At 62.3% G+C, this 27,649-nt stretch overlaps 1 long non-coding RNA gene and 1 pseudogene across 1 annotated transcript; both read left to right on the top strand.

Moving 5' to 3' along the window:
• The window catches only part of LOC119109485 (serine/threonine-protein phosphatase 2A regulatory subunit B'' subunit beta-like), a 66,701-nt pseudogene that overhangs the window by 18,798 nt on the left and 20,254 nt on the right, over positions 1-27,649 (top strand).
• Positions 24,646-26,788, top strand: LOC119109486 (uncharacterized). The gene is made up of 3 exons (XR_005095426.1): positions 24,646-24,666; positions 24,955-24,984; positions 26,073-26,788. It is a non-coding gene; the product is annotated as an uncharacterized LOC119109486 (long non-coding RNA).

Genomic DNA, 27,649 nt, shown 5'->3' with positions numbered 1-27,649 from the left:
GGTTATAGCCCGCGGGCATGTTCACGTGATGCTGCTGCCGCACAGCCGTTATTAACGCGCGGCGCTTGCCGGCCATATTGCCGGATGGTTGTTCGAATTCTAGCGCTGAAACCGCCGCCAAAAACTGGTTGTTGTTGGGATGCAAGTTATGTCTGACATATGCCGTTAGACTGTGTACTTTAGGCGCAAGACGAGCATCGCAGACGGCGCGCCCCAAAGTTATGATAATTGTCATTATCACTGAAACAGGTCGACGCAGGTATGGAAAGCATATCTAACGACAATAATCCATCCATCCTTTAGAAAGCATATCCAACGACAAACGCACCGTATCTGGTGCTGGATCGCGAAATGCGACCGACATGGCATCGGTGGGTAGGTTCCACCTGTAACATTTGGAAGGGAATGTAAATTCCTACCGAAAATGTAAACGCGTCGAAAGTCAGGCACTAGAAATGTCTAACTCGTGCATGCGGTGACGCAATAGTTTGTACAAAAAGCACACGGCTGTCCTAGCCGGGAACTCAGAGTGCTCCGTCCGGCGACGGACAAAGCAGCGTGTGCGTGACAGCACCGCGGCATCTGAGAAACTCCTGCTGCGGCCGTTCCGATGTTTGCGTAATGAGCGAGCGCATCTTCTGAGCACCTTCCTCATTCATGCAGCCGTTTGCGCCGTCACTGGGATCCTGGTGAGGGCCTCGAACGTTCAGCGGGTGCCGCATGCTGCTGACCTCTCTGCTATGATCCGCCTTGTTGCAGGAGGCCTCGCAGCTGTCCACGCGGCTGGTCTGCTATGGTCCGCCCTGTCGAAGGAAGCCTCGCACTTGTCCACGTGGCTGATCTGCTATGATCCGCCCTGTCGCAGGGAGCCTCGCAGCTGTCCACGTGGCTGGTTTGCAGCTCAAGGCGGTGACGGCAGGGAGTAATAAAAACACTATTGGACATTTTTCGTATAGGGGAACGTGTCGAGACGTCTGCTGCGAGCGCACTCTGTCACGCTCCTTAGCGTTAAGCGATTGGCGACGTTGTGACACCCGGCGGCCGGATTTGGGTGCGCTCGGCGCGTTTAGAGTAGGCGTTCAATCACGTGACGGTTTCACCACCCGTCACCCGCAAGCGGGCTGATGAGGCCCGTCGCCGCTCTGGAACCGCTCACCTCTTACCGCCGCCGCCAATGCGTCATGGCGCGTCGCTGCCGCGGCGCCGGGCGTCAGCGGGCGGCCGCCGGCGGCGTCACCGGGCGTCGGCGGCCGGCGCGGCTGCAGACCGGCCGGCGGCCGGAGGTCGCCACCCGCGGCGCTGCGCAGCGCAGGGCGTGGCCGGCCGGACGGACGGAAGACGGCCGACTGTGCGGACCCAGGAACGGGTCCGGTGTCGTGTACGTGACCGGGCCCCGACTCGGAAGCGGCCGACTCCGACTCCGGATCCGGGACACGGCGCCAGGACAATGGTCGTGGCCTTCCTGGCGTCGCGCGCTCTTCCGCCACGCGCGTCCGCGGCCCGTCCATTATGCCGCTTTCCGTCTTTTGTGACTGTGTTAGCACCTTGACTTGGCTGATGGCGCTCGGGCCGAAGGTCAACCGCCAGGTTCGACGGGCATGGGCGACTCCAGGCGTTGAACCGCAGGTGCAGTCTGTCGTGATGTCATGGCCACGAGGCACGATGTCACCATGCCAGGGGTCGCGACCAGCCGCCAGCGCCGGATATCTGGGCGGAAGATGAGGGGTGAAAGCCTCGCGTGGCACCTCCCCCCAGGTATGCGTCCTGGCGCCGCCCCTGCCGCCGACATCCTGGCGGCGGCGGCGACGGCGGCGGCGCGGGGCTCGGCCGCCAGAAGCCGCCGCGCCGTGCGCCGAGCGAACACCGTGCGCCATCCGTGGTGTGGGCGAGCGACGCGCCGGCCGCCGCTCCACCGGCCGTCTTCCGTCCCCGCTGGCCGCCGGCCGCGCCCGTGCCGGGCTGCGAGCCCCCGCCGACGGCGAGTTCCGCGAGCGGTGCGCAGGTGGCCGGGTCCGGACGTGCGGAGGTGACTCGTGTCGCGCGGCGCGCCCCGTTCGACGACCAGGTGGCCCGCGGCCGGCCGCCGCCGCCCCGCATCGGACCGCGGTTTCCGCTTTGGCCGCACGCACCGCGCGCCACCGACCGGAATGCGGTTGCGCCGGTGCGGCCGTGGAAGCCGCGTTTGAGCCGATTAGCCGCCTGCCGGACGCGGCCTGTCATTTCGGCCGTCGCGCGCGGGCTCCGCGGACTTACGAGGCAGCGCGATCCGGGCTCAAATTGAATCAAACCAGTCTGTGACGACTCGCCGCGCGACCTTGCGGCGCATTGCGCGGTCGCCAGCGACGCCATTGGCCGGCCGCGTAGCGGCGCTGCAGCGGCGCGAGGTCGCGCCCGGCGCCAGTGACCGCCGCTTGTCGGGCCCGACCGCACCGGGAGCGCCGCACCCTGGCTCCCAACGCGCCATGTGAGCCGGCCGCCATGTGCATCGTGCCCACCACGAAGCAGGCGGGCCTGCGGCTCCCCGTGCCGCCGGCTCGCAAGGGCTACCGGCCCTATGTGGTGGTGAACGTGCGCTGCCTGGCGTGCCAGGACAAGTACCGACTGCTGCTGGACAACGCCACCAATCTGGTGCGGTGCCGGGTCAACTTCTCGGAGGGCGGCGGCCGCAGCCGGCTGTTGCTGCCGCCGGCCGCTGAGGAGCCGCGCTTCCCGTACCGCGCGCCGCTGCGCCGGCTGCCGCGCAGCTACAACAAGGTAGGCACTGCCCCGCGCGCGGTCCCGGCAGAGGACTCGGTCGTGGCAGACGTCAAAACTCAGCGCGACGGACCGTGCCGCGAATTTAGAAAGACGTCTGGGTGAAAACGGCACGTCGAAAAGCGGTGGTCTCCGCAGACCGTGACCTGGGATTTCGTTTGACCTGCTGTGAATGGAGGCTTTCGCTGGATGGGGGCCGATGCCTCAACTTTGGTGCCGCCCGCCGCCGGGACCGCCGCGGCCTCGGCGGCGGGTCACTGGGCTAAACCGCAGGCACACGGCTGCCGGCTGAAATCTGGCGGTGACGCCATGCAGTGCATCGCCGCAACTTCTATTCAGGCGTTGCGTTACACTGTCGCCTTCTGTTGGTCTTGCCTCTGCCGTCCGTCTTTGAACGAGCTTGCTCGCGTCTCGTCAGGACAGCAGGGTAAGACCCTGCCGGCAGCTGTCTGGGCCCTGCCGGCAGCCGAGCATAACCCCGGCGATTTGGCTCTGCGAATCAGTGGAATTGCGCATCACGTTCACCTTGAGTTTCACTTCACTGATCGTCCCCTCCCCCCGTCCTAAAAAACACGCGGTATGGGTCTTGACGCTGACGGGTCAGACAGTCCGCTGCTCTTTGTTCACGTAGCTCATTGTAGGTCGGGGTCGAACAGAGTGCTATCAGGCATGTCACCGCAAAGTGCAGTGCCGAGGCTGTGTGGGTCTACAAGGGGAAGGGTAGTGTGGCTGCCCTCTCTCGTTTCGTCTGGTTTCGCTCCCAGTCGGTGCATTGTGTCGTACCGGCACCTATTTGAGCCATCGCTCGGGCGGTGGCGTCTTTTGCCATGCGCTCCCCGAGCCGCCGGGATGTCGCGCGTGGTCTCCTGCGGCGCAGGCCATCTGGCATAGCGTCTTCCTCTGGTGTTGGCGGCGCCGTCTGCTGACTCGTATGGGAATAAGCATTAACGTGTGCCGTCGTTGTCTACACGGAAGCGTTTTTGTACCTGTCGTCGCCTTTGAGTAACGAGCTTATCCCAGCGGGAAGCCGCCGACGCCGTGCGACTAGCATCGCTAAGGCATCGCACGCTCGTCAGAAGCCTGCCTGTGACTGCGATTAAGGCCGGGCTTTTTGCGTGTTAATTCGGCGCAAACAAAGATTGCGCTTCATTGCCGACTTTTGTTCAGTCTTGGCAGTATTGTGCTCATGTCTTGAGACAGCTCGGAGTAATACATCACAGTACCGTGCTCATGTCTTGAGACAGCTCGGAGTAATACATCAGCCAGAATCAGACACACGCGTCCCGGCTGTTGTTGGTGCTATGCACGATCTCGGAGCTCGAGTCTTCGGTGCCCTTGTCCAGTTCCTGCCGCGTTGAAGTTTCCGGCTGGACGCGAGCGTCGCGCAACCAGTGTCCTTGTGACGGCATTTCGACTGCTCGGAAGCGTTCATATCATTCACTGCGCAGGACCTGTAAGCACGGCTTTGCCCTAATCGAATCAGAGCATTGTATGGCTTTCTGTGGTGCATGTGTTGCGGGCGTCGCCGGAGCGCCGGAGCGCCGCAGCGCCGCAGCGACCCTGCGCCGGGCTTATCGCCGGGCTTCCGCCCCCCGCTGGCACACAATCGCGCCCGTCCTTGCCTTGATCACCGCATCTGTTCCCGGTGTCGGCGTGATCGGGTCCGACCTGTCTGGAGGGCGGACCCGTCAGTACCGCTGGACGTGACCAGTGCATCAACAGAGGCCGTGCCGGGCCGGACCGGACGGCGGTCTGTCGGTGCTCGGACGCCGCTGGTTGGGACGGGGCCCGCAGCCAGCCATGACCGGTGATGCGTGATGCAGATAACGTGACGGTAACACACGGCCGTGTCACAGATATCAGATAGATTGACTGATAGCAGATATCGGCGCGACCATGCCGGCCGGCAGTGCGGCGGTGCTGCGCATCCATCACCAGCTGGTGTCCGGGAGGCAGGCGGCAGGGTTTTCCGGTCGCCGTGCGTTGCCCCGGCGGGTGGTGGAAGTACGGCTCAGAGGTCGCGCCTGCTGTGGGGCGGGGCGCAGATGAGTAATGGTCGCGGGACGGTGGAGTCGGGCTCCTCCGCGCCCCCACCACGCCGTTGATTGGCGCGGCCGCTCGCCCACAGTTTACATTGGGCGGCCGAACGGGGTCAGAGGGAGCGATCCCGAGTGCTGCTGGGATGGCGGAGCGGGCCTCTCGGCGACAGCGGTCAGGTGCGCAGAAGGCAGGCGGCGCGCAAAGTCCGGCTTAAGTCGTCCGGTGTTCTCAGTGCGCGCGCGCGTCACGTGGCACGGCAACGCTTATCACTCCACACTTAAAAAAGCCCACACCACTTCGCCCCCTCCCCCCTTTCAAACACAGGCCATTCGGCCGTCGAACTTGGCCAGATAGAAAAGTATGCTACCGCCTTGTGACCGGCCACGATGCCTAGCGGCGACGCCGGCTCTCGGTGGCCCGTGTTGCTGGCGCGTCGGCTGTGGCCGCAGTCGCCGCGCGGCGCCCGGCTGGCAGCGCGCCGTTTCGGTCGGCCGACTTGCGCGTGCCGTGCGACCTGATTGGTGCCGGGCCCGGGCCGAGTGACCTGATTGGTGTCGGGCCCGGGCCGAGCGACACCTCGCGGACCCGGCGTCACCACACCCGGCGCCGCTGGAGATGCTGGCCTGCAGAGCTCGCCCGACGGGAGGGGGTGATCCCCAGGCCGCGCCGGTCCGGCGGTGCTGCTGCAGCTGGTCCCGCTCTGTTGAAGGCCTCTGCCGTGTTTTGGCCGTGACGTTGTGCGAATTCACGTCTGCCGAAAGTGGCGGGGAAAAGGGAGATGAGGCTATAAAAAGTCCTGGGATTTAGATATGATCGGATCGAGGCCTTCGCCGTCTCTGCTTGTGGTAGAGAGAGAGAGCGATGGGGCGTCCTCGTAGCTCTGATCTTTCCTGGATCGTAGCTGTATTTTTACATCGTTTCTTTGTATTTAACTAGCGTCATCTTCAGGCAATTGCCGACTTATAGGGCAGACATGTTCTGATAGCTACAATATGTGCCTTTGGTACGCTGTGCGTGATTTTAAAATGGACCCCGAGCCGGAAGTGTCGGTTATCTGCGATAATGTATACAGCAATGCACTGTATTCAACGAGCTCGGGCCCCCTGCAGTGGTCTTTCATTGGAATGTTGCATCTGTGGCTTCCACTTGAACAGGGTGTTTGTGCTCCGATATTGTGTTGATACCGAATGGTCTTTTAGTACATCGGTCTGTGAGCAATCCTGTTTTGCTCCGCTGCTGTGGAGCCTGATGAGGTCATCTCACCCTCGTGTATATTTGTCTTTCGTCCAACGGCGCTACAACGATCGCTATTTTATCAACTCTCTCTGTCCTTTGTCTGCCCTTCTGCTAGTACGGTTGTCACAAGCGCTTTTTGCTGCTAACGAGCGCAGTCGTCATTGCGCCCGGGCGTTGCCGTAGTTAATCATGAGCGGCGGCCTGCACGGAGCAGCTGCACGGCTGCTGTCCGGCGGACTAGGTGGGTGTCGGCCGAGGCGGGGCGACCTCAGGCACCGCAGCGGGCCAGGCCGGCGCGCTGTTTACGGAGAGGTGCATGGCTTCACTCCGGGTGACGGGCCGACTGGCCGAGACGGCGCGTCGCCACAGGACGCTGCCCCGCCCCGGCGTGCCCGCTCATCCCTGCCCCCGCTCCGCCCGCACCGCTCCACTTTGGCTGTACTGCCGACCCTAGGTCAGCCGGGCCCAGGCCAGCTGGGCAGCTGGGCTCTCGCGGCGGGCGTGCCAGCTGGCGTGGCTCCCAGCCCGTCCTCTTTCTCGCTCCCACCTTCCCTCGTTCTCATCCTTGCTCCCACCCTCACTTGTTCTCTTCCCCGCTCCCACCCTCCCTCGTTCCCGTTGTCCAGCCTCGTCTCCTTCCATTCCCCCCTCGCTCCCTCCTTTTCCCTTCTTGCTCCCTCCCTCGTTCCCTCCCTCCCTCCCTCCCTCGCAGACTTCGATGAAATCACACAAACCCCGATGAAATCAATTCCGTTTTCCACCGTCCCACCTAAAACATTGCCTGCTGGCCAACATCGGCCGAGGGCAGCCCCACCAAAGTACGTAGGTAGCACATCCGTTCAAATGCGTTCTTTTCTTACTAGCCCATAGAATCCATGTGTTAAAGGTCTGTTCTTTCGCAAACTGTGAACCATATTCTATCTGGCCCACTTCGATAAATTTGGCACCAGAAGAGAAGTTGTTCAAGTATCTTGCGCCGATCCGTTGACCATTTTCTGGTATATATGAGCCGAACTCTCACAGCGTACCGGGTCAAAATTATCATGTACGGTACGCCGTGAATTTTCCAACCTTCGAGGCATGCTTAATGGTCTATGTAGCTCAATATCGTAACGTGCCGAATCCATAACCAAAAGATGGTGCGTTCGCGGTCGGGACGTTCGCCAATACGTGCCGTCACTGTAATGTAGCGTATAATTCCTTGAGAGTTTCGCAAACTTTCTGGACAAACTTTCAAACTGTGATATGAATTTTAAATACAGTCATTATTGTATCATCCGCGCCACGCAACTCTCAGTTACCGACTGCGAAACGTTTGGCTTAAACTACGACTTAAGCTCACCTGCTCACCTGATATTGGACCTAGTTGTATACTGCAAGTAATAAAGCACCAAACTTGGCTGAACCCCGTGTCTATTACTCTGGCCCAACGGTACAACATATGCGTCAACATATTACAACATTCTGGGTAAGGATAGGATATCGAAATGGCTCTAATCGGTGTGTGTGGGGGTGCGTGCGTGCGTGCGTGCGTGCGTGCGTGCGTGCGTGTGTGTGTTTGTGTGGTCTATTTCATCTAAATTTGGGAGAAAGCAGTGAATATTGGCCACGAGTAGAGTGCATGATCTGTCCATAATTTCTATGGTGATGAGCATAACAGATTTGTGTTTTTGTCCTCAAATTGATGAAGTTTGGCAGTGAATACATCTTGTATTTTTTGTCGCTCCGTGAATCCGAAGCGTTAGGCTGCTTTGGAACCAATTTGAAAACTCGCGACTTTTCGTCAGCTGTGTGCAAAATAGTCCTCATCAGATGATTCGGGTTTTTACAGAACCGTGACTTGTGTTAAGTCTGTACGAATGCTTCAGTGTCAAAGTCGCGTATGGCTACACTAATGAATTTAGGGAGATCGTGGCACGCGAAGTTTTGGATCAAGACTCAAGTTAGATTCGGTGCGCCCTGAAATCCAATCTATCATCGGTCTACATCCTGAGTCAACTTCTAGGATTCGCGCACAAGTTTGCCGTCTGTTAGACTGTGCATGTGGCTATGACGTCATGACGACCATGACCGACTATCCTACGCACATAGATATTTTAGTGCATGATTAAGCTTTGCACATCCACCCTAAGTTTACAGCTCAATCTATCATACAGCTGAAAAGTAGCAACCCATGCGCCATTTCTTCGTAATCCGGGCATATCATGGCCACCCGGTATGGCCTGTTTCATGATCCCGGTATCTTGGTACTGAGTATTACTGCCGGGATTAATACCCCTACTTCAGGGCATGGTCCTAGTCATCCTTGGCTTCGTTGTTAGAAAACCAGTGTTTAGTCATAACTTGATGGAAGCCGCCACCATTTGACCCCGGCTGCTGAAAATGTTGTCTTCGGTTTTCAACAACGCAGGGAAGCGAGTTGACGAGGCATAGCTTACTGCTGCTTATCGTCTTATGCTCTTGCGCGAAACATCATTTCTGTGGCAACATTTGTTGCATGACTTGCCACGTCACTAGTTCCCAATTACGTCGTCTGGCATAGTTGCAACTGTCACGGTGATGTGCTCCCGTAGTTGCGGGTACGCGTACGTGCGTGCGTCTGCATGTGTGTGGGTGTGGGTGTGGGTGTGGGTGTGGGTGTGGGTGTGGGTGGGTGTGCGTGTGTGTGTTTGCGTGTGGGTGTGTGGGTGGGTGCGTGCATGTGCGTGTGTGTGTGTGTGTGTGTGTTTGCGTCTGCCGGTTTAAACACGACGCTGTCGTGTGATTAATGAGACGCCGCGCGGCCTGCGCCCGCCGCCGGGGACATTGTACCGCTAATGTTTCTGATGACGTACGCGACGGGACGCGCCGGACGCGGTGCTGATAGCTCCGCCGCGACAGGGCTGACGAAATAGCACGCGACGCGCCTGTGGGCGTTCTTTGCGCGCTGAGTAGGCGTTTCGGGCGGCCGAGTGAGCGGCGGCCTGAAGTGTGGGACAGACTGCTGAGTGGAGTTGTTTGTCCACGCTCTCGTGCCTGCGGAAGGTTGCCGCAGTTCACGGTCGTTGCCGAGGGCGACGTAATGACCTCGGGAGCAAACAGAACGGCTTATGAGAAGGCCATGAGCGCTTCGAGCGTGCTTGTGGTCGCCTGGATTTTTTTCCTACCTCGCAGGTTGGGCGAACCGGTATGAATTACATAGGTGCTCATTGGTGTCCTCGCTTAGTCACCTGATTCGCACTGTTCATTAAGGCATTTTATTTGCACGTTGCGTGTCTGCAGATTTTCCACTCCAACGTATAAATAATCGCACATGGATCTATCAAAATTCAGACACCGTGGATGTCAGTGTCCACCACGCGTCCACCTACGAGGCCTCCGCGTGTCGCCGTCCCAGGATGGGTGACATGCTCACCCCGTCTCACAAACGTGCAACATTTTTGTGTGGTGTCGCGTGCATCCGCGGACCTCCGCCGGTTTAGGTGCTATCTATGTGATGAACTGAAACTCGGCTGTATTCCGTTTGAGGCCGTGCTTCTGCCTGGGCTTCTTGTTCCAACCGTCCGATCGCGGGTCATGGGTGCTCGACCATAAAACCATGGTAAAACAATTTGGAATACCATGGCCTACACAGATACGTATGAAAGACAATGTGTGCATTCCGAACGGGTTGTTATACATTACACGCGACCGAGCAGTGTCTGTACCCGACGTTCAATTTGCAATGATGTGTGGTCGAATAGCAAGTCTGCCACCGAAACAGGTCCCGCTAGTGTCACGAAGAACGACACCACCTCCGTGGAGGAACGTATCTAACAACGACGAGCTGTCGCTGAGTGCGCTGAGCGTGATTCGTCTGGTGGTGCGCCCTCGGCAGCGCCGTGGCGTCTCGTGCTCAGCGCCCTGGAGCGCCGACTTGGGTGGAAATGCCGGGGCCGGCACCACTGTCCGCTTGGCACCAGCGGGCCGCGTTCGGCGTACACGGAGGTGGCGCACGGGGGTGGGCGGGCCGCGCTGGGCCCGGTTGCCGGGCGGCCGGTGGCCCTGTTCCCAGGCGGCCGGCCGTGTCAGCCGCCGACCGGGCCTGGTCGGCTCGGCCCGGGCCGACAGCTGGCCTGTGAGTCACGCCCCGGCTCCGGGGGGGGGGAGGGGGGGGGGGGCGGCCACATGCCCGGTCACCGCCGCCGCCGCCGTCGAACGCCGAGCGCCGCCGAGAGCGGCCCGGCGTGAGCCGGCCGTGACCCGTGCTCCGACCGGGGACGGTGCAGGCGGCGCCGCCGCCGACCGCCTGGGGGCGCAGGCGTAGGTGGCGTAGGCGGAGACGCGCGCAGCTGGGACACGCTGATCCGGGTCTGTTAGTGATGACTCGGTCGGCAGCTGGAACCGGTATTGAAATAGCGAGGCTGTTGTCGATGTTAATCGATAAGCTGTCTATGTTTATTCGAGCGTTTATCCAGTTTGAGACATGCGGCATTCGTATCTGAAATTTGTCATTCAGTTGTTGCGTGCACATGTTTATTTGACGGCAGATTAGTGGATGTTTATGCCATTTGGGCGTGGGTGACGTCACCACCGGGCCAGGCTGACTGCTTCATGTTCTGCCCTCGGACATTAAAAACACACGGCCAGATCTGTATATGTTATGCTATGCATCTTAATCCAGTTATGAGACCCAGTGTCTGCTGTCCATATATGGCCAGTTTCGAAGTGAATCATGCACTGGAGACGTGCCGATGTTAGGACATGAGGGAGCTGCTTCGCGGCAGCCCCTATCCTTACATATTGGTGATTGCGTGCGTGGAGGTGTGGTGTTATATTCTTGACTGAAGTCCGCCCCCCCCCCCCCCCCAACAGAAAACTGTCAGGTGAAGAAATGACGTAATAGTAACGTTTAATTGTAAAACAAGTGTGCTAGGATGTTGGGCTCAGCCGTGCCGCCTCTCGAACGGGCAGTCGTTTGGCCTTGTGCGCAGGGCAGGTGGTACCGCAGGACCATAATTTTGGAATACCCGAAACGGCGCCTGGTGAAGAGGCGCGTTATTATGAGGAAAACACGAACACCTGTGGTGTAACTGGAGCCCCGTAATGTGGTCTCTCGCACGAGCGGCGTCTGACATCCTTTTCCGGGATCCGCATTTCCTCTAACGGCGGAATGGGATGTCATTTCCCGCTTTTACTCGATTCGGGCACGTCTTAGGGCGGCTCTGGACCGGCGACAAGGGGCCACGGCGTGGCCGAGCGGGTCTCTCCCGCCCACGTCACCCCTGCGACGAATCGCCGTGACCCCAATACGAACCAGGTGGTGGCGCGCTCCTCCGGCCCCGTCCGTGGGCGGCCCGGCGGCGGCTGGCGCTCGTCACACGGCCGTGCCGAGGCGGCCGGTCGGGTCGGGCCGGGGCCGCTCGCCGTCGGCGGCACGCTGTGGCGGTCAGCTCCGGGTCGCGGCTGGGACGGCGGGCCGGCGACTGGCCACCAGCCGCCGGTCCACAGGGTACTGCCTCTCCTTGCCGCCGTCGTGCCGCGACCGCTCACGGTCGCGTCCCCGGCAGAGTCTCCTCCCCGTCTCCCCCTTCTCCGAACGGCGGACGACGTGGGCGTGGCTATTCTCAATAAACGGCAGGGGCTTCCCGGATGCTAAACTCGGTGTGGCGCCTGGAGGTCAGCTTGGGCCGGTGCCCGGGGTTGCCCTGCCCTGGGGCGTTCCTGTGGTGGCTCGGCCATCAGCCTCGTCCTGTGACGCCGCCGTCTCCATCGTTGGACGGGATAAACGGGCGACCTCGCGCGGGGCCAGCCGGCCCGAACTCTGATGTAAGTTTACAGAGCGGCCGACTGCCTGACGTTAGGCCCCGCCTCCGGTGGCGCCGCGTAAACAGTGCTGACGCGCCGCGGCCGGTTCAAATCTGGCCGGCGCCGGCGCCACGCAGTCAGTACCGTGCCGCCCGCCGCCGCGCGCACCGCGAGCCCCCGCGGTCGACAGCAGACCGGTGCAGTCGAGGTGACCGAGCGCTGGGCGTGCTGTGTCGGACCTCGGGCCGAGGTGCTGCTCGGCGGCAGAGCTGGACTCACTCGCGCGGCCCACGTGTTTCCGGAGTTCGGAGGCCGCGCCGGCGAGATGTTGCTGCTCAAGGCTATCTTCGGGCCGGTGAGACACGCGACCGACGTGGCACCTGAATGCTCGGCGCCCAGCCGATACGCATAATGTGACCGTTGTCGGGCGGTGTCCGATCGCATCAGCCCGTCTTTTGCGCTGGCTGGGACCGCGTTGCTCACTACGCCCCGGCGAGTTCTAATGGGCGGCGAGAGGCTGATGTTGCGCAACCGGAAAAGGCTTGCACCGAGCACAAAGGACGAGATCAGAGATATTCAGAATGCGCTGGGGCTTCAGATGGTATCAGGTATTGTTTGGCATCAGGGTTAAGAGATTGGTTTTGAAAGAGCGTGTGCAGTGGCTGACGTTGGTACTAGTCTGGTTGAGTCGTGTCGACATAAGGGCATTGAGCCTGCGAAAGAAGCCTTCTGAGCACATCTTTCTGAAGCGAGGCTAATGTCGTGATTCAGAAAAACTCCTTTCAATCTCAACAATTGCAGAATTAAGGAGCAACTGTCGCGCTTTCGCGTTTTGAAAACTTCGAGAAAAAAATGAAAAGAACAAGCGCAAACCTACGGAAATACTATCAGTTCTGGATGTTTCACTCTGCGCCCTGTGCTGCAACGTCGTGATATTAAGTACTGGCATAACGCTGGCAGACACGGCTGTTGCGCACCAGCCATTTACGGGGCCCTCGGTGAAGCCAACACCTTGCCATGTGGCAGCAGAAAGACCGAATACCTGGCTGGTAAAAAGAAAGGTACCAAAGGGTCTTTCGTATGAGACACAAGTTTTGACAGGTTTGGCAGGATAATTTTTTGGCGGCTCTCTGTAACCCTATTACCGGTGGAAGATTTCACCCCCACCACCACTCCCCCTCCCTATCCCATACTCGTGTTTCTCGCCGGTTTATCTCCAAAGCGATTTGCGGGAGGTCTTATTTAACATCTTGTCACGCACTGAGTCCAAATTTCGGATGCAAGGCAAACGCGGAGGTGGTTCCAGGGTCCGGTATTGGGGGGGGACCTCCAGCAAAATTTAGTGATCATGCCAAGATGGCGTGATCATGTGCACTGCTGTGTTCTTGAAGGAGTCATTGATGCTATCGGTGGATAGGACAATTACAATACGAGTATGATTACTGCAATGCAGCAAAACTCGCACTGTTGGCGTCATTTGACGAAAGCAAATGACGGAACTGTCACGACCACGCCTTATTAATTTGACATTTGCCTAATTTGAATTTGTCTAATTTGACAGTTGCCAAGTATCCATCCATGTGAGTCACTGCTGGGGGAATGGTCGGACTCTGCGCAGTGGTTTTCCGTTGGCCGGCGGCTGGCTGCGCGACGTGACGCTGCGCCAGCTGGCGGCGCGCGCCTGGCGCTACCAGAGAGCCGCAGCGCGGCAGCGCGCCGGCGCCCGGTCAGAGGGTGGCGGCCCCCGCCGCGGGCAGCGCCGGGTCACGCCAGGGCGACGGCCGGGGTCACATCAGCGACCGGCGCAGCCCGTCTGGCCAGCCGAACCGTCCCGGCTGTTTGTTTAGCTTATAGGCGTTAGGCTGGTTGGCCGTTTTTACGGCGCTGTTAAGTAACTCCGTGTATAAACATTTGGTGAGGATATTATTCGTTGTGCGTGAAAGCAGGGCGAACTCGGTAAAGGAAAACAAATCGGGGGAAAGAAAATTCGGGCCGAGCTGTGGTCGTGCCAGTCGTATTACAAACAATGGGTGTTTTAATTGCGCAACAAGTGCGTCCAAAAGTGCTAACAATATTCAAGGTATCAACGGAAAGCATCTCGTATTCTTGTTTTTCCCAGGTAGTCGGCGTGACAGATAAAATTACCTAAATATACATTTAACTGGCCTATGTCAGCTGGTACAAAGCAACCAATGCGGTGATATTCACGTTACGTTAATCTAGGATAGTTTTACCCGCGAAACACAAGTTAAACTGAACAAAGGACAGCGACAGCTGTATAAGCCTTTTTGCCATACCTTCGCAGTCTGACTGGGGGGATCCATGTGTCCGCATGTCTGGCATTGTATGAGACAGCGCCTACAGCAAAGGGCTGTCACATCGTGAATGGGGGTATATCTTTCGTGCCGTTTAGCATGTGCGCACCTCGCCATTGTGAGAACTTATCGTGGCCTGCACTCTGCCATGCGTACCACCTAGCTTACGAGTACTGGGAGTGATACAACCCTACTGCATAAACTATTGTGCAGTCCCATTCTCACTGGGTGACAACTCGGAGCTTGTTTGTCCTGCCGGTGGTTCCGGAAAGAGCACCAGCCGTCCTACGCCAGCTCAGTCTGATGATATCATTATTTGCTTCCGAACAGTGCTCAAAGCGTGCAGTACGGCGAAGGTTTATATTCTGATGCGCTGGTTTACCGCTGAAAACCACGACCCTCGCCGCCGCGATATCTGGGATTTCAGCGGGTCAGCGCGGAGGCGCTACCGGCCGCGTGATTCATCCTTGACTTGGAGTTGCCGCCGCCTGTCACACGTGCCCCTATGTCGGGCACGTGCTGTCCGAGTCCAGTGTCGCGAGGATCTGGCTGTCATCAACGCGGCCGGCCCGGTCGGCCGGGTCGAGCCCGCCTACGCAGAAGGAGGGGCTCGCTGCGGAGGCTCGCCGCAGCGCGAAGACCCGCCGGCCGTCGGGCGGGCTGACGCCGGCGCGCGGCGGGTGGCTCCCGGTCGCGTTGTCGCGTGACGGCGGCCGCGAGTCTGCAGCGACACGGACTCCGAGTCAGGGCTGCGCCAACGGCCGCCCGCTTGGCGCGAGTCTGGAGTCGGAGTTGGAGCCGTTTACGCCCTCCCCCCTCCCCAACTCCCGAGGTGGCCACGCCAGGCGTGCGGCGCGTCAGCCTTGGTGACGAAGGCCTCACGCCGGTTCGTTTACGGGTCACGCGACCCGGCCGGAAACTCTTGGTGTCCGGCGTCCCACGCGTCTCCAGGCGGGGCGCATCCCTCGCTGCCCCCCCCCCCCCCTCCCCGCCCCCGATGCGCTGCTTTGCGCGGAAGGAAATACGTGGAGTGCATGCTTGAGTAGCCCGCCTCGATGTAAAATGCATGCGGCCATAAACGCCACTGTCGGCTTCCGACTGCGTGTCGTAGCCGGACGCGGCGTTCTGCATCCGGCGCAGCGTGGAGACAAAGGGAGGCGGCGGGATGCGACCGCGCACGGACGCGCCGCCGCTCCGCCGTCGGCCCGCCGTGACCTGCGGGGGCGCCGCGGGAGACCGCTGCCGACCGACTGACCCGTCCGCCCACCTTTCAGACGTACCGGCCGGGACAAGGATGGCAGGAGCAGCACGGAGTCGCCCACCGCCTCGCCCAAGTCACCGCCGCGGCGGCCGGCCAACGCCCCGCGCACAGAAGAACGCGCTCATACCCAGGCAGGTGTTGCGGCGTCGCTGCCGGCAGGCGGTGATGGCGGAAGGAAGCTGGCCGTTACGACCGTTTGCTTTTGTCTGCGTGGCGGTGCGGATTCCTGTGTGTTGCTCGTGCTTTGTTGCATGCTCGTGCTTTCAGGATCGCTGTGCGGTCGCCGTGCAGCGCGAATGCGAAATGCCCGTGATTGAATGCGCGGAAGCGACACGCGGAGCCGGTGCGCTGGGGCGTCGGCCGCGCCGCGCCAGGGTGATGCGGGTACTTGCCGGTGACCTCAGCTGCGACATCGAAAGTCCCTCGTGACCGGTTTGGGGCATCGTACCGGTCACGGCCGGCGGCGCCACGTGGTGCCGGTCGGCGAGATCTGTGGCGTGTGGCGCGTCTGGCCGGCCGGCCGCGTGTCCATCCAGACGGCCGAGTGCAAGGTCAAGTGTACCGCCGGCGCCGGCGCCCGACGGCTGGTTGCCGGCCGTTGTCGCGCCGCCGGCGCGCCCTGGGGGGGGGGGGGGGGGCCTGTTTTCCCTCCGTCGCCTGGACGGTCAGGGTGGCCTCGCACTGAGGAGAGCTCGCGGTGACGGGTAGGGTTGGGGGACTGCTTACGGTGACGGTAGGGTCCCCCGCCGTGAGGACAGCCCTCGGTGACGGTCAGGGGCCCCTTCACGGGACTCTCGCAGGGGTTGCGCAGCTAGACAAGGCGACCTCGCCGGGCAGCGGTGGTGCGCCGCTGGCTGGCCTATATCGGTCTGCGGCCGCACCGTACGGCGCAATAGGCGGCCGGGGAACCTGGGATCGGGCCCGCCGCGGCGACGGAGCTACAAAATAAACACTGTCGCCCCGCCCCCGGTAAACAAGCCCCCCCCCCCCCCCCCTGCCGCCGCCGACTGCGACACTTTCACTCTCTTGGGACGGCAGGTTGGGTCAGGTCAGGTCAGGATGTGGCGGGACCGGCCGTCACGCGCCTGGTCAGATCAGCGACAGAAGGTCAGACGAGGACGTGACGAGAAAGTCATCAGGGGCGAGGCCAGCACTGGGAGCAGTGTTTTGGTCAGGACGGCGCCGCAATATCGTGCAGGACGGGACAAAATCGTCCCATTCATTACACAACCAACCTGGACTGGATCAGACAGGCTATGATGGATAAGAATAGAACCAGTCGCAACAGAGAGAATCACGAGGTGACAGGCTGGCGCGCTCCTACGATTGCCGGCCGTGGTCAGGTCAAGACTGCGATCCGCAGCTCCAGCTACCGTCCGCCGAGGCAGCGTCGTCGTCTTTAGGCAGGGTGTCATATCAACACACAGCACAGTGAATGCCGGGCTGCTCCCTGCCGCCTTCGAGATCTGGACGCTGAACATTCGGCATTTCCGTGCACGTGATGGTCCGTCCCGGGAGCATTTCTATGGAAGACACGACGCGAGATGGAAGGGTCACAGATAAGCTTGTGGTTGGGCTGGGTGCTACCCTGCGTAGGACGTCGCTTGGCGCAGGGAAAGCGGCCTCCCTTCTGGGGTGCGTGGAGCGTTGATGCGTCGCACTCCAGTGTGGCTCGGCGCAGTAAATAAGCCGTCCCAAGATGTGAAGAGCACAACTTGTATCAGCGGGCGGGCTGCCTCTTAGTAGGACGCGTTGGGATAATCAGCTTCGGGTTATCTCCGCACAGTGTGCTCTCTTCAGTTACATAACGTATGTTTTTCCCGAATCCTTTGGATGTCTCTCGCTTGCGCAGTCACCCCGGACATCGTTCAGGTCTGCTGTTCGCCCCGAGGGGATTCATCGTGCAAACAAATACCCTCAAAGCATGTTCATATGGGCGTCCCAAGGCCCGCGGAGGGCAATGTGGCTGTCTCGCAGACCAGCCTGTTTATTTGGTCGGATCTGAGCCGCTTTATCGGCAGTGCCTTTAGCTCGTCGGTGGGCGGGCGCTGGCTCGTCCCGCCCTGGCCGAGGCGGTGAGGCCGCGGTCGCCGCTCAGGTCAGGCAGAGCGGCTGGGTTGGGGCGGGGGGGGGGGGGGCGTCCGGACGGCGACCGCAGGGCGATGCGGACATGATCAGTGGCTGGTGAGGGACTGGGCCGAGGTCGTGTCGCCGCCGCCGCCGCCCGCTGGGTCGTGCCGGCCGACCGAGCCCTCAGGCGGGGTCGCCGAGGTCGCCGCCGAGCTGGGATGTGGGTCAGTGCGGGGCGGCCGCGGAGGCCTGTCCCGCGTGCCGGCCGGCCGCCGGCAGACGGCGTCCGATCGATGGCGGCGCGGCCCTTGGCGGACGCGTGGCCCGCGCCTGTCTGCCGTGGCCCCGGCACGTCCAGGGCGGCGACCTTCGCCGGCCGGCGCCGCACTGGCCGGCCTTCCCCGCACCCGCCGGCCGCCAAGTTCGGCGCCGGATTACCTGCGCGCGCCGCCCCGCCCCAGTCTGGCGGCCGTCGTGCGCCGCGCTCACACACACGCGGCACGCTGTCAGCGGCGCGCGGCGGCCCGGAGGCTGGCAGTCCGTGCGCGGCGCTCACCGCGTTTCTGCGCAGTGGTCCATTGAAGCGCTGCGTCATGAGCGTTTGGGGCTCGATATCATCCAAACACCGCGGCACGGCCGATCGGAGGCGCGGCCGCCGGCTTGTATACAATAGTGGCACGGCGAGGCCGTTGGGTACTCGGCTATCCGGCCGTGCGTGTTGTGTGCCGGGCTGGGTGCGGCCGAACCGAATGACTGGCTTCTTTCGGGGCGCAGACGGGTCACGGAGCGCGGCCCGGTCGGTCAGGGTCGCAGGGTCTGGCCCGGCCCGGTCGCCGCGCGTCGCTGACGGCGCGCTGTGTGCCACGCGTCGGTTGGGACGTACCGTGACCTGCATCTGGCGCCGCCGGTGTGGGGGTGTGCTCCGCTGGCGTGTCCCGGCGCGCGCCTTGTGACGCGGCGCTCTGTTCCTGTTGCAGGTTCCACTTCCCGCACGGCCGGCCGAGAGCCGGGAGAAGCTGGAGGCGCAGCTGCAGAAGATCCGCGCAGGCCTTCTCCTCCTACCCGGGCGGGCAGGTGCCCCAAGACAAGTTTGCCGCCATCGCCAAGGTGAGAGGGCTGTTCCGCGCACGCCGTCTTTCGGCCGTCCGAAGACGCCTACCGGGCCAGGGCTCACGCTCAGGGAGCCCGTCTCCCGGCGTGGCCCGAGCCGCTGACATGCGCCACGTGGGAGCACTGCCCGCTGGGGAAATTCGCCGTTGCCTGCTGCAGTCTAGCCCGGGCTCGGAGCGCAGCGCAGCATCAGGCCTCTCCAGCCTCCCGCCGGGCTTGCCGACTCAGCCAGCCCGGACGTCTTCTAAACTGGATCAGCGGCCCTCCCTCCCGCTAAGCCTGATCGCGTGCAGGCGCAGCCGCGGGCGCGGCTGCTGATCCGCAGCACCCGTCCCGTGCCGCGGAGGGAGCGGCCGCCGCCGGCTGCCGGTTCCGCCCCTGTCCCGGCCCGGCCCGGCACGTAACGAGCGGTCGCTGCGGCGCCGAACGACGGACCGGCCGCCCCGGCGCAGCCGCGCCGCGCCGCGCCGGCCTGGCCGCACAGACGGTGGCGCGGGCGGCCAGCTGGCTGGCGCCGGCCCCGAATCACAGATGTGTGCAGATGAATAAATAAAATGGCAGCTGTGGCTGGTCGGTGCGGCCCCGACCGTCAACAGAGGATAGTGGTCGGGTGCCCGAGCTCCCCCGCTCGGCTGGCCCCGGCTGACCGCATGCGACCCCCGGACAAACGGCGACGTTCGCACCCGAGGCAGTAGGCCCAGCGGGACGCGACAGAAGATGCCTGAAGGCAACAGCCGATGGCCTTAGGATTTTGTAGTCCACCTCAAAAGAAGCTTACTGCATTACAATCTGCAGTTATCGAGCAGTGATCTCTGTCGCTGGTAACCGGGTTGAGCGCCGGCTGCTAGCTGCCGATCCCCGACCGGCGTGTCGTGCGCCCGCCGCGCGGTGCATCAATGACTCTCTCCGCTGAGGGGGGGGGGGACGTCCGGGAAGGGGACGCTCGGCACGCTCCGGCCGGTGGGGAGGCGTCCTCGGGCGCAGACGGCCGCGCCGCCATATGCGGCGGTGGTGGCGCCGGCCGCGCCATATACGCCGGCGCGACCGGGCCGGCGCAGGCTGCCCTGCACCGCTGCCAGAGGCACCGGCGCCGCCGCCCGGAGCGCTGGGCACGCGGCCGCAGCCACGGCTGATGCGACAGATGGGTTTGGCGTATTGCAATCGCGCCGTGTGTCATACGTCGGCTGGCCGGGTCTGCGCGGTACGCCCGCGCCAGATGTGGGCACAGGTGGACAGTTCGGGTGGGACAATTGTTCTGGTGTCTGTTTAACGAACCTGATACGGAGATACTTCTTTGCTCGCATTTGGACCGCCCAGGTGCGCTTTTGCAAGTTCCATTCCCTCTCGCACGTTTAGCTTTGCTGGCATGGGTAGACCCAGAGACTACATCATCTGATCCTCCAGCTTCCATGGCATCCTTTTCGTCCTGCTATGTGCCTCTTCCCGAATTCGTCTCAGCGGTGTGCCGTGTTTGCAATGATACTGTGACTGGTGGCTCTTCAGGCTTAGTGACGTTTAAATATATTCTCGGAGGCCCACTCGGTCAGCGAACAGTGCAGTGCATGGCTCTCAGCAACGGCGGCCATCCGTACCGCTTCAGACGGCCTTTGTCCGGCGCCACAACAATGGCAGCGGTAAGCGATTGTCACGCGCCGGCTCAATGTGCGGTTAGGCGGGGCGCGGCGGGCTGTCTCCATTGTGGCCGGGCGGCCGCGAGCGGCGGACTGACGGCCGGCGCTCGGTGTCGGCAGGCGTGCGAGCTGCCGCTCTACTGGAAGGTGCCGCTGTTCCTGGCGGCCGGCGGCGAGAAGACCGGCCACGTCACCGCCACCGCCTCCTCGACTTCTGGAAGAGGTGGGTCAGAGCTGATCGGCGGCAGCGAAGACGGGCGGCGGACTGGGGCCGCCGGGCGGCGGACCCGGGGGCGGCGGATCCCGGCCAGCTATCGGGCCCGCTTCCTCCGCAGCCGGCCGGCCGGCCGCGCGCGCGCGCGCGCGGACGCGCAGCCGCCGCTGGCCGAGGAAACAGCGCTCTCACAAAAACTTGGTCAAGGCTGGCGGTCGGCTGGCGCGCGTGCACAACAGGTCACGTGACCCTCGGCCGGGCCCGGCGGCGGCGCGCGCCCGGACGTCGGCCGAGCCGCGCGCGCCGGAAAAAGCGGCGCGCCGCCGGTTCGCGTGCCGCGCGCTGTTGTCTTCGGCGCCAGCGCGCGCCCGATTACGGCTGGTCGTTAGCTGGGCTCAAGGTGACGCCGGCCGTTGGGGCGCGCTCCCACGGCCGACGAGAGGGGGCCGCGGGCGGCGCGCTGTTTTGTCGCCTCCCGTCCTCCCACGCCCGTACCCGTCGCAGGACGGAATCGTAATCACAACACCCTAGGCTCTTCGTCGTGTGATCGCCGAGGTGTCGCTCGCTGTGTCGACTAGCTCGGCTAGCCGACATGTCGCTCGGCTAGCCGTCAGGTCGCACGGCTGGCCGACAGATCGCTCCGCCAGCCGACAGCTCAGCTAACACTGGCGCATGTGTCTTCATTGACCAGTAGGGCTCATCTGATCACGTGTCCCGGATGATCATTCGGCGTTTTCGTTACAAATTATAACTCAGCAGTGTTGTGACCATTGACTTGTTTACGGCTGTTCCAGCGTGATGATGTTTGCCGGCTGCGTGGTACAAAGGGCGTGTGTAGCCTGTCCCTGGGCGGCCGGAACGCGTGTGTTTGTGACGTTAGCGTCGGGCGCCGCCGGCAGGCTGCTGGCCACCTCACACGACCAGGCGTCGCGCTTCGTGCGCGTGCTGACCGGCGGCCTGCGTAACCACCTGGTGCCCGAGGACCTGGTGCCGCTGGTGCAGGATGTGGTCGAGACGCACCCGGGCCTCAACTTCCTCAAGGAGGCTATCGAGTTCCACAGCCGCTACGTGCACACGGTGAGGGACCGATCAGGCCGGTTCGTATTGGGTCAGGTCAGGTCGGGTTGGGTCGGGTCGGGCTTGACTGGGTCAGGTCAGGTCAGGTCAGGTCGGGTCGGACTCTGTGATAGCGACAGGGGCGTGTCAAACCTATCTGGTCGGCTGCTGGTCCGGCCGGCCGGCTGACGGACGGCGGCGGCCGCTGCCGAGTCACCGGCACTGGCGGGCCAGTGTCCCGGACCCGGCCGCCGGCTCCGCCTCGCCGTCTGACCCGCCGCCGCCCGCCGCAGGTGATCGCGCGCATCTTCTACTGCGTCAACCGCTCGTGGAGCGGCCGCATCACAGTGCCGGAGCTGCGCCGCTCCAACCTGCTCAGCACGATCCAGCTGTTGGAGCAGGAGGAGGACATCAACCAGGTGGGTGCGGCGGTGGCGGCCGGCACACGGCCGTGGCGCGGCACCGGGCCCCTGCCGGACGCCCCCCCCCCCCCCGCGTCCCGCGGCGGGCCTGGCGTCGGCCGCGCCTCGGTTCTGCAGAGCCGCGGGGTCCCGGCCGGCGGGTCCGAGCTCGATGCAAGATGCTCCGTACTAGGGAGATGCGGAATCGTAATCGCCTGTCCAGCTCGTGATGTGTATGTGTGTGGCTGCCTTGCAGATCACAGACTATTTCTCGTACGAGCACTTCTACGTGATCTACTGCAAGTTCTGGGAGCTGGACAAAGATCACGACCTGCTCATAGACAAGTCGGACGTGGCTCGGCACAACGACCACGGTAAATACGCCGGCGTACCGACGTACCACGGCACCTCTGTTTACTGCTCCCGGGGATCGGTCGCGCTCCCGAACAGAGCCTTTGCAAAGGCGGCCGAGCAACGTCGCATACCCTCGGTCGGCCGTGACCTAGGACCGTTGACCTAGGTCTGTTGACCTAGGATTGTTGACCTCCCACCGGGGTGTGGAGCGCCCTGCTGCTGTAGAGGGCCTGCTGGCGACGCGACACAGAGTGCCGAATGATTGTCACTCAGGTACCGAGTGGCTCTGAAGGCCGAGGTCGTGGCACATGATGGTGAACCAGCGATCGTTGCAGCCGTCTCGTCGCGCATCATCGACCGCATCTTCAGCGGCGCGGTGACGCGCGCGCGCGCGCAGGCAGGAGAAGATGACCTACATGGAGTTCGTGTGGTTCCTGCTCTCGGAGGAGGACAAGAAGCACCCGACGCCATTGAGTACTGGTTCAGGTGAGCGTCGTCGGCGGGCGGGCCGGCTGCCGCAGCGGCCACGACGGCGCCCGCCGGCCAGGCGACGGTCCGCAGCACGGCGGCTGAGCTGTGGTGGGGTGTGGACCGGCGCGACTTCGCGCGACGATGCGGAAGCGAGTTGGCTGGTGGGACGCGCGCCGAGACGCTTGCTGTGATGTGTGGTCCAGTGCCGTCAGCTTGAGCTCGTCCGTCAGCTTTGGAAAACGGCTGGTATCGAGGCAGGTCCCCGGATGGGGAGCCATCCCGGGTCTGCGCCGTCGCCCGCCTCTTTGTGCGACAGTCTGCATGGTCGCGTGCGGCCCGTCTGACGGAAATTGGCCACAGCTGGCGTTGTTTTGCCGCCGTGAGCGGCTCGGCGCGCCGGCCGGAAGGCGCCGCGGCCGGCCGGGTCAGCGCCCGCGCCGTCCAGATAGTTGACAAGGCCGCGCGGTTTGTGGCGTCTGGCGGCGTTATCGGCGCGCGGCCGGAGGCGGGTCCGCTCGGAGACAGACGCCTTCCGACCGGAAACGCGCCCGGCCGACCGTGCCGACGTGTTGACGGCGGGGACGCCGCGTCACCCGCCGGTGGCGGCGCGCCTCGCGTGGTGCCGGGCGCTGCTCTCCCGCGGAGAGGGCGCCGCTCCTCGCCGCTGCCGTCCGCTCACGTCCGCCGCGCCGCGTCGGCGTCTGGCCTGGCGGAGCTGTGGACGTGTCAGGCGGCGGTGTTAACGCCGGGCACGGCGCGGTGCTCTAGCCCCGCCGCCGTCTCATCTGGCCGTGCCCGCTGACGTTGGCCCACCTCCCCGGCAGGTGTATGGACCTGGACGGCGACGGCTTCCTCTCCATGTACGAGCTGGAGTACTTCTACGAGGAGCAGCTGCAGCGTATGGAGGCGCTCGGCATGGAGACGCTGCCGTTCGAGGACTGCCTCTGTTGGGTGAGCGGGCGGCAGTGACGGCTTTCCCGGCGGTGGCCGTGCGCTCCGGGTGCTGGAGTCGTGACACGGGTCCGTGTCCGGGCGGCGACCGGGTCCGATGTGGTCGCGAGCGGGCCCCATCCGTCCTAACGAACGCGGCACGCTTCATGAATACGTCTGGCGACAGCGACTGCTGCTGGCTCGACAGTGGGGACTGGGTTTGCCAGCGCCTGAGTGTTTTTTTGCGACAATGGTTACACAGGACCGTGTGGCGGCTCATGCAGACGCGTTGCTACTCGGAGTAAGCCGATTGGATACGGGTATAGGGTCTTGCCCTGTTGACACCCGGTCGTGACAGTCACTCCCTGCGTACCGCGTGTTCTCGCTGACGACAGTGACGCTGAACCGGCAATGAGGGTCGCACTCGCTCCGCAGATGCTGGACATGGTCCAGCCCGAAACACACGGCAAGATCGCGCTCAGCGACCTCAAGCAGTGCCAGATGGCCAACATCTTCTTTGACACGTTCTTCAACCTGGAGAAGTACCTGGAGCACGACCAGCGCGACCCGTTCGCCATGCAGCGGGACGGGGAGCCCGGCCAGCCGGTGGGTGCCGCCTCTGCCCTGCGCTACCACCGTGGGCCGGAGCGCAGTGGCGGGTTCACCCGATGGGTTATGGTGTGGTAGCTTGCTACGGTTCCTGTGTCGGGAGCAATTGGTGCTGAATGATTTCATGTGATTGGGGAGATCTGGTCGCCAGCCAGGCCTGCCCTTGGCGTCGATTAAGGTTTCGAGGCGGGCGGTCACGGATGCGAACATCACTGTTCTTAACCAGAGGTCAATTGTCGTAATGGCGGACGTGACCTTTTACTGGGCGGATGGGGCGGCCGATACCGTGGCGGTGCGTCCGGCCCCGCCGCCGTGCGGCTCTGGCGGCGGTGGCTGCGACTGAAGTGTGTCCCATGGCCGCCAGATGTCGGACTGGGACCGGTTCGCCGCCGAGGAGTACGAGCTGCTGGTGGCTGAGGAGGGGGCGGGCCGAACAGGATCCCGAATTGTGAGTTACTGGCGCGCGCTCGAGTGGCCGGGCGGCGCTTTCGCTTGCGCTGCTTAGTGGCTCGACTATGTCTTGCTCCCATAGAGGAGGTCATTCCATGAGCATCATGAATCTTAGATGTTTTTGTCTGGCGTAGGTAATCTGTGAAGCCAACGGGCGCGTCTCGTTGCCAGACAGTAGTCAATCAAACGAGAGGGTTGGGATCGGGGACGCTGTTGTAGAGCGCTCGTTTCAGCATGAGCTCTGTGTTGTCGGTTAAGTATATAATTCGGAAATGATGCGTTGCAGGGTTGTTGTTGAAGATACGCCTTAGCTTAAGTAAGTACCCATGGTACTTAACCCAAAAACTTAAACCCCAACGTGTACATGTTAATGAAGCGCCTTGGTGTGTGTGCATAACAACATTTGTTTTGTGCTTTTATTCGTTTTTCTTCTTTTCGTTCCATACGCCATTATTGCCAGGAATGATTTGGATGGTAACAAAGCAGTCCAAACACAAATTTATTGTGCTCATTTGACAGCATTGATTAACATGACACCAAGTTTGAGTTTACCGTCCGTGCCGTCCTGAGACGCATGAAAACACAAAACACGCGCCCACGTGATTCCGTGCGCATCGCCCACCACGCCGCAAGCGAGGCCCCGCGGCTCGGCCGGGGCACTGTGCAATCCCGGGGAGGGGGGGGGGGGGGGGCGAGACACTTGGCGCGCTCCATACAGGTGGTGCCGTGGTGCAACACAGGTGGTGCCGGTCAGATTGGTGCTTCACTGACGGGTGGTGCCGGTCAGACTGGTGCTTCGCTGGCGGTTGGTGCCGGTCGGACTGGTGCTTCGCTGACGGTAGAGTCAGTCAGGCTGATGCTTCGCTGACGGGTGGTGCCGGTCAGACTGGTGCTTCGCTGGCAGTTGGTGCCAGTCAGACTGGTGCTTCACTGTCGCGATGTCGGTGTACAGCGGGGAACCAGCTGCTTGTTTCGTCGCCGCTGGCGTCTTCATCTTTGGGGAGGGGCGCACATGTCTCAACCTCTGCGCACCGTCCGCGCCGACCCTCATATACCACTGCGTGGGTTGAGACCGTGGGGACTCCGGGCATGGTAGGGACGTCAGCTGGTCGGCGTCCGGCTGACGGCGACCCTCATACACCACTGCGTGGGTCGAGACCGTGGGGACTCCGGGCATGGTGGGGACGTCAGCTGGTCGGCGTCCGGCTGACGGCGACCCTCATACACCACTGCGTGGGTCGAGACCGTGGGGGCTCCGGGCATGGTGGGGACGCCAGCTGGTCGGCGTCCGGCTGACGGCGACCCTCATACACCACTGCGTGGGTCGAGACCGTGGGGGCTCCGGGCATGGGGGGACGCCAGCTGGTCGGCGTCCGGCTGACGGTGACCCCGCCTGCGCCGCAGCCTGTACGAGGAGGACGGCGACCAGGAGTCGGAGCCGCTGGAGCGGCTGAGCATCACGGAGCCGGTGCGCACGCCGGCCCGGCCGCGGCCCGACGCTGACGACGACTATGCCGAGACGGACGCCGACTACACCTACATCTCGGACGCGCCCGCCCACGCCAAAGTGGTGTGAGCGCGGCGCGCCACCGCAGCCAGCGAACAAGCGCGGCAGCTGGCGCCGGCGCTATTTATACGAGGACTGGCGCGCCGGTGGCCGGCCACCGGTGCGCACGTGCGGTCGCTTAGCGACGGCGAGTCGTGTGACGCGCGGCGCGCGAGCTGTGATTCCGGCAGGCCGGCCGACCGGCCAGTGCGGCGGCGGCCCGCCGCGAGACGGATCAACGGGCGGCGAACCCTTCCGGCGAGACAGATCAATTGCGGCCGGGCGGTGTCATGTGTCGATCGCCACGAGTTCTGTGTGACAGGTGAACTCGTAATCGAATTTATGTCAGCAGTCTGAGCAGATCGTTAGTCAACTGTTTGTGCGCATGTGAATTATTAGTGTTTGATGTGACGATTAGTTTTCCGTGATCAATTCCAATGAACTGACAAGTTGCATTCATCCAGTGTAAATAGTTCATGTATATAGTGTCATATGTTTGTGGTGCAATTGCCAAATATTGCAGTTTGATACCTAACAGCCATATGCTTTTGATGATTAAATCTCTAATGTGGGATTCGTGTTTGACGGTGCTGGAGAAGCCCGGCGACAGTGGACCTGGTGGAACATGAACGGTGTAGGCCTGAAGATGCCCGTGGTGGCACCCGACCGAGCACGATCCTCAGCAGCGGGCCTCGCATGAGCTCGCTCCGTTGGTTTACCGTCGCGCGTGGTAATGGGCAGGCCCGCCCGTCCACCTTGCGACACTCCGCGTGAGCATGGTGCCGCCGGCAGCCGCGAGATGGCTCCACGGTCGTCCCGGTGTGTCCATGCCGGCTCAGACCTGATGGCGGCGCAGTAGTGCATTGTCGCTCGCCTCATCACATTGCTGTCCATGTTTGACGGTCGTGACCGAACAAACGCCCACCTAATCAAACAAAAATAGCTAAATTCCCCTGTTGGAAACGCTCATCCTTTGGGTGCTACTTCAAAGCAACTGGATTTGAGCATTTGCTGTTATGCCTATTGGTCTTTGGCTGGCCATTCTCAGCCCGCAATATTCGCTCGCAGCCGGATAAGTTGCGACGGTGTTGGTACTGACGAGAGATGTCGGCACCGCACACACGCTGTCCCATCACTCGGCGGCGGCTCGGACACGCCAGATGAAGAAGTCTTCGGCATGCTGGCAGGGGCAATGCCTCTCCATTCAGTTTTGCCCTTGGCCTACCATCTCTTCAGCCATCGAACTCGAAAACAGCTGACTTACTGAGGCTAAGAGGCATGACTGCACAGTTGTGTGGTTGGTAAACAGGCCATCGCGAGTACATCGAGGAAGACGTCCGTAAAAGCGACCCAGGTTTTACGAGTGTTCGGAGACCAGGTGAAAGGAGTTAAAAGAGCCAGACTTCGTTGGCCTTGCCGGTGAAAACTGTCCCTT

The sequence above is a fragment of the Pollicipes pollicipes genome, unplaced genomic scaffold (genome assembly GCF_011947565.3).
Source record: "Pollicipes pollicipes isolate AB1234 unplaced genomic scaffold, Ppol_2.1 Scaffold_7231;HRSCAF=8579_pilon_pilon_pilon, whole genome shotgun sequence".
Classification (NCBI taxonomy): Eukaryota; Metazoa; Arthropoda; class Thecostraca; order Pollicipedomorpha; family Pollicipedidae; genus Pollicipes; species Pollicipes pollicipes.
Note: the sequence above shows the minus strand (reverse complement) of the source record. Positions and strands in the feature narration are given on the sequence as shown.